Raw genomic sequence first — 6,951 nt, forward strand, 5'->3', positions numbered from 1 at the left:
ATGTATGATTTCAAAGGCATATACATAGACTTGAACAGTTGGAAAATTGAAAAGCACAAAAAACAAGGACAGTAAATGTTCTGGAGCAGTGGGGGATTAAACCTTACGTTTACATCCCTCCAGAGTTGAACCCTTCAAGAAAGGGCTTAAATGATATTGTGCCGTTCAAACCTGGGGGTTCGGTGGCTTTGAGATGGTAGATCCACCTTAGCTCAAGTTGGAGGAGAACCTTGTTCCAGTCCCCTCCTCTAGGGCCTGGGTGGATCCGGTCCAGGATTAAAAATGTAATCCTGGGCATTGTGCCAGAGTGTACTGTGGCTACATGCCTACCAAGAGGGAGGTCTGGGTCGGACTTCCTCATACTCAAAATATGTCGGTAAGCCCGTTGCCAGAACTCCTGTTTGGTTTTGCCGATGTAGAAGCACTTGCAATTGCACAATAGAAGGTAGATGACACCGATGGTACGGCAATTGGCAAAGTGTTTGGCCTTGTGAATGGTGCCATTGGGTAATACTGGACACTTCTGTGTAAGCATGTAGCCACAGTATTTGCAGCTGCCACACATAAAGGTCCCTTTATATTTGCAGCAAGTGAGTGAAAGCCTATCAACAAATTCACTGCGGACCAACTTGTCTTTAAGTGCAGGTGCTCTTTTAAAGGTAAAGTTGGGTAAGTCTGAGAGGTGTTGACTCAAGACTGGGTCAGAAGACAGAAGGTGCCAGTGTTTAGACACGATCTGTTGAATCTTGCAGTGTTGATGTGTATACGGGGTGATAATTCTCAACTTGCCACTATTATCTAGATTTTTGGCTGTTGTAGGAGCCAAAAGTTTTTTCCTATCGCTAGATAAAGCACGTCGGTATGCTTGTTTCAGGGATTTTTTAGAATAGCCCCGTCGTAAAAGGCGCTTCTGAAGTTCATCAGCTGCTGTCTGGAATGATGCAGAGTCTGAACAGTTTCGTCTAAGCCTTAAGTATTGGCTAATTGGGATGGACCGGAGGAGAGCCGTTGGGTGGAAACTTGATCCATGGAGGATCGTGTTTCCTGCAGTCGGTTTCCGGTAGAGTTTGCTTTGTAGAGTGCTATTTTTGCTTCGCATAATCTCAACGTCTAGGAAAGTAATGTGGTCAGGATCCACATTCATAGTGAATGATAAATTAAAATCATTTTTATTCATTCGAGTAAGACATGCATGAAGTGACTCTATAGGGCCATCCCAAATGAGAAATACATCGTCTATGTATCTAGCCCAGAAATTGATATGGTCAGTGTAAGTCGACAATGTTTCATCATTCAAGAATGATTGCCCCCACTCCCCCAGGTACAGGTTGGCGTAGGATGGGGCACAACATGTGCCCATCGCTACTCCCTGTACCTGGAGGTAGTGGGAGCCATTGAATGTGAACACATTGTGGGTTAGAATATGCTGGAGTAAGTCCAAAATGAACTCACTATATGCATCTGGTTGTCCCTGGCAAGATATGATGTGTTTGACAGCTGCAATACCTCTATGATGGGGTATTGAGCTGTAGAAGGCCTCTACATCGATGGTGACTAGAGAGGCAGTGGGAGGTATCCACATATCTTCAATTTTGTTTAGGAATTGTATAGTGTCTTTTGTGAATGAAGGCAAACTCTGGAGGAAAGGTTGAAGATAAGCGTCCACAAGTTTGCTCGCATTATCCGTAATGGACCCCCGGCCTGAAATAATGGGTCGCCCAGGTGGATTGGCGGTGCTTTTGTGCACCTTTGGGAGCCCATAGAAGGTCGGGGTGATGGGGAACTTGGTCCGAATGAATTCCCAGGTCTGTTTTGGGAAGACATTGTTTAAATAGGCAGTGTCGACTAGATGATAGAATTCCAGATTAAATTTAGACACTATATCAGTGTAAGATTCTGGTACCTCCGGTACCCTTAATCACCACTTTCTCTGTAATGCGTCCCACCTTTCTCTTCAGGTGGTACGCATATACCTTTAAGAACGATGATGTCACTGCTGAGCGCCGCAGAGCGGCTATTTCAACCGCCGGCGGTCTCACTCACATTGTTCGTTCAACCGCATGGTTGGTTCGATCAAGCCATGCCTGAAGCAGCCATACCTGATGTTACTCGCTCATGTATCTCGCTACCTGGACTTGTTTCACTCACTGATCTTGTATCTCGCTACCCGATCACTCTTGGAATACTGCTTCTACTTATGGCTATCTCACCCTGCTTTCCTGCCTTGTTATCCACATGCTATCAAGCCTGTCTCTCGATCGGAACCTCCAGCTATTCCCTTTACCTGGAGCAGACCGGAACCTCGCTACTGATCCCTGTATCTCGCTACCGGATCATTCCTTATCTACTGGACCTCTCTAAACTACTAACATTACAAGTGATAAGTACCCCGCAGGGGAACCCTCCATAACCTTATTGCACTATCTACCTATGCACATTAAGGACTGTTACTACCTATCCATACTATCCTATCATCTGCACTGTTACATAGATTGCTAGCTCTTCAGCCTACTACCATCTATCATCTGCACTGCTGCATAGATTGCTAGCTCTCCTGTCTACTACTATCTATCCTTGCACTGGGTTAGTCTATCCTGTATTTGTCATCTGCTGTCCTCACCACCTGTTAGCATACTCGATACTAACCTATCTGCATTCCTAAATACCATCTTGAACTCTCCTATACAAAACCTATCAAGAGATTACCATCCTTGTCACTGTTCACACCTGTCCCTTCAGCACATCACCTTCATACTATCATATACATCCTATCACTCCAGGAACATCTCATTGAGTGTGTATATATCTGTATGTTGAAGCTGACAGGCCCACGGTGATGAGTCCTGGAGAGTTGGATCTGGTATTCAACACATCTCTACATGACTACTGAGTGGAGATTTTGCAGCTGCAAATCCAGCCTATAATAAAAACGCAGGAGCGTTACAGATTGAACGAACCGTAAAAATGGATTTAGCAGAATTACTCACTCAAGTGACACAATTAACACAACAAGTAAAAGCGTTAATACTTGCTCTGACTGACGTACAAGAAAAGAATCAGACTCTGACACAGCAGGTAACCCAGCTCTCACGGCTTACTGCTGTTCAGCCTCCTGAACCTAAAATAAACCCTCCTCTAGTGTTTACAGGTGATCGGAAAAAATTTTGTGAATTCAAAAACGCATGTCAATTGCTTTTTTTGTTAAAACCTCGTACATACCCCACTGATCAAATAAAAGTCTGTACCGTTATTTCACACTTGACGGGTGATCCACGGGCCTGGGCAGACTCTCTCTTTGAGAATAATGTTCAGATTCTCAACACCTATTCCTTATTCCTAGCGGAACTCACTAGTTTATACGATGACCCCAATAGGCAGAGTACTGCTGATATTCAGTTGAGGGCCTTAAAACAAGGAAGGAGACCTGTAGAAGACTTTGTATCTGAGTTCAAAAGATGGACCCTTGATTCAGGGTGGAATGACACATCTTTGCGAACTCAATTCAGACTCGGGTTATCGGAAGCTGTTAAAGACGAGCTCGCCCGAGCGGATTTACCTGGCACCTTGGAGGCCTTGATACAACTTAGTATCAACATCGACAGACGACTGCGAGAAAGAAGGGCTGAAAAGACGGGAATGCCATTGTCTAGTCCTTCTCAGATTTCGGCCGTTAACCCTACTCCCATGGATGTAGGAACCATACGCCCACCTTTAACGACTACTGAACGAGCTAGAAGAACATCCAGAAATCTCTGCATGTACTGCGCATCCTTGGATCATTTGATAAGCACCAGTCCCCTTGTCCGCAAAAAAGAGGGTGAGTGTTCACATGTCTTGCTGGGAGGATTAACGACTTCCTTTTCTAACCCATATCTTTTTGTTCATTTATTATTACAGTGGGACCAAACTAGGATCACCACTAAGGCTATGGTCGACACTGGATCTTGTGGAAACTATATTGATACACGCTTTGTTACCTTAAATAAAATACCTATTATTTCAAAATCTAAGCCTGTTTCTGTTAGTTTCATTAATGGTATTCCACTGTCTTCTGGTCCAATCACCAACCAGACACAGGCACTCCTTGCCACTACCAACGAATCACATGTGGAGACCATCACCTTTGACATACTATCCTCACCCCATTTTCCTATTATTTTGGGACTTCCCTGGTTACACACACACCAACCAATCATAGATTGGAAAAAACGGACTTTGGTTTTCCCTTCTCACTATTGTGAGAATACGTGTAACCTTCCATCTTATGGGAAGATTCTGTCTGTGGTGTCAGATGAAATTGCACCACTATGCTATCAGGATCTGTCCGAAGTGTTCCTTGAGAAAAATGCTCAAGTGTTGCCTCCCCATAGGGATTACGATTGCACTATCGATCTACTCCCTAACAGCAAATTGCCTTTCGGTCATGTTTATCCCCTTTCACAGGATGAACTTTCTCATCTCAAGGAATACTTGGATGAGAATTTGACAAAAGGGTTCATTAGACCCTCTACTTCTTCCACTGCTGCAGGACTTTTCTTTGTCCGCAATAAGGATTCCAGTCTCAGGCCTATTATCGATTATAGGCAATTAAACACGATTACGATAAAGGATCGCTATCCTTTGCCGCTCATCCCTGAACTTATTGAACAGGTGCGTGGGGCTACTTATTTCACCAAATTAGACCAGAAAGGGGCATACAACCTAATCCGAATCCGTGACGGGGATGAGTGGAAAACAGCATTCAGAACCAGATACGGACTATTCGAATACCTTGTGATGCCATTCGGGCTATGTAATGCTCCCGCAGCTTTCCAAAGATTCATAAACGACATCTTTAGAGACTTACTTGATGTCTGTGTTGTAGTATACCTAGACGATATACTTATTTATTCTCGATCTATGCCTGAACACATAAAACATGTAAGACTTGTGTTGTCCAGACTGCTCTCACACAGACTATATGTGAAATTAAAAAAATGTCTATTTCATAAAGAAGAAATATTATTTCTAGGATACTTCATATCCAAAACTGGAATTAAGATGGATATGAGTAAGATATCCTGTATTCTAGACTGGCCTATACCAACAACTCGTAAGGCCCTACAGCGATTCCTTGGATTCTCAAACTTCTATAGGAAGTTCATCAAGAACTTTTCCGCTATTGTGAGACCTCTCACACAACTGACAAGTATAAAAAAAACATTCAAATGGTCAGAAGAAGCAAATCAAGCTTTCTGCTTGTTAAAATCAAGCTTTACTTCTGCTCCCATACTACGCCATCCAGACCCATCCCTCCAATATATTCTAGAGGTAGATGCGTCAAATATGGCAGTAGGAGCAGTTCTCTCCCAACGACCAACAAACACTTCATCACTCCACCCAGTTGCTTTCTTTTCAAAATCACTAAGCAGCCCAGAGGTGAATTACCCAGTGGGTGAAAAGGAGTTGCTTGCCATAAAACTGGCACTGGAGAATTGGCGACATCTGCTCGAAGGTACCCAGTTACCAATACTCATATATACAGATCATAAAAACCTTCAATACCTCCAGACTAACAAAACTCTCTCCCACCGGCAGGTACGATGGTCATTATTCTTTTTAAGATTTAATTTCCTAGTGACCTACACGCCTGCAGACAAAAATAAAAAAGCGGATGCGCTATCACGATTAACCGAAGATAACTGCGCCGAAATCCCTTCCATTCCCATAATACCCTATGAACGCATTATTGGTGTTGTCCGTTCCTTGAAGGAAGAGATTTCGCACAGTATAAGAATGGATTCACCTCCACCACAACTAAGTACTGATGCAGAAGGCTTCCTCTATTACAATGACAAACTCTACATACCCCCTACTATGCGCACCAAGATCTTGGAGTTATCGCATGATGTGCCCATGGCAGGACATATGGGTATAACGAAAACCTTTAATTTGCTCACCAGGCAGTTTTGGTGGCCTGATATGAAGACGTCTGTACAAAAATTTGTTTCTTCATGTGACATCTGTGCAAGGTCCAAAATTGACACTACAAAACCATCTGGACTACTTTGTAGTCTACCAATACCCCAGGTTCCTCGGGAAGTTGTGTCCTTAGATTTCATAGTAGAACTACCACGCTCTAAATGATTTAATACCATCCTAGTGTCAGTGGACCACTTGACAAAGATGGCACATTTCATTGCTATCCGTAGACTACCTTCATCTAAACAAACAGCAGAACTACTGATGAAACATGTGTTTAAGTTGCATGGAATTCCAAAAACTCTTTTGTCCGACCGTGGTTCACAATTCATCTCTAAATTTTGGCAAGCACTTTGTCAAATTTTACGCATTGAGCGAAAGCTCACTTCTCCCTACCATCCTCAGACCAACGGACAGACTGAAAGAGTCAACCCGTGCATTGAACAATATCTACGTTGCTACACATCATACTTGCAGGATGATTGGGTGGATCTCCTTCCTCTAGCAGAATTTGCTTACAACAACGCAACCCACAGTACTACGAAGCAAAGTCCGTTCTACTTGAACTATGGGTTTCATCCCACTCTTCTTCCACCACGCATCCTGCCATCGAGTAACCCAGTAGCCTCGGATTACCTTACCCAAATAAAAGACTCTTTGGGTTTACTCAATACCACTATATCACACGCTCACAGTCAACAAAAAAAGTACTACGACCTTCGTAGAAGACCTTCTCCTCAGTATGCTATTGGGGAGCTTGTTTGGCTATCGACAAAGAATTTAAGATTAAAAATCCCTAGCAAGAAGCTTGGACCTTTATTTTTGGGACCCTTCCCAATTAAAAAACTTATCGGAAAAGCTGCAGTACAGCTCACCCTACCAGCAGATCTCAAGATCCATCCCATCTTCCATGTGTCGCTACTGAAGCCCCATGTTCCTAACCAAGGAATAAGGCCTACCATCTTGCCTCCACCTCCAATACAAGTTGAA

The sequence above is a fragment of the Pelophylax lessonae genome (assembly GCF_965119305.1).
Source record: "Pelophylax lessonae genome assembly, chromosome: 3".
Taxonomy (NCBI): Eukaryota; Metazoa; Chordata; class Amphibia; order Anura; family Ranidae; genus Pelophylax; species Pelophylax lessonae.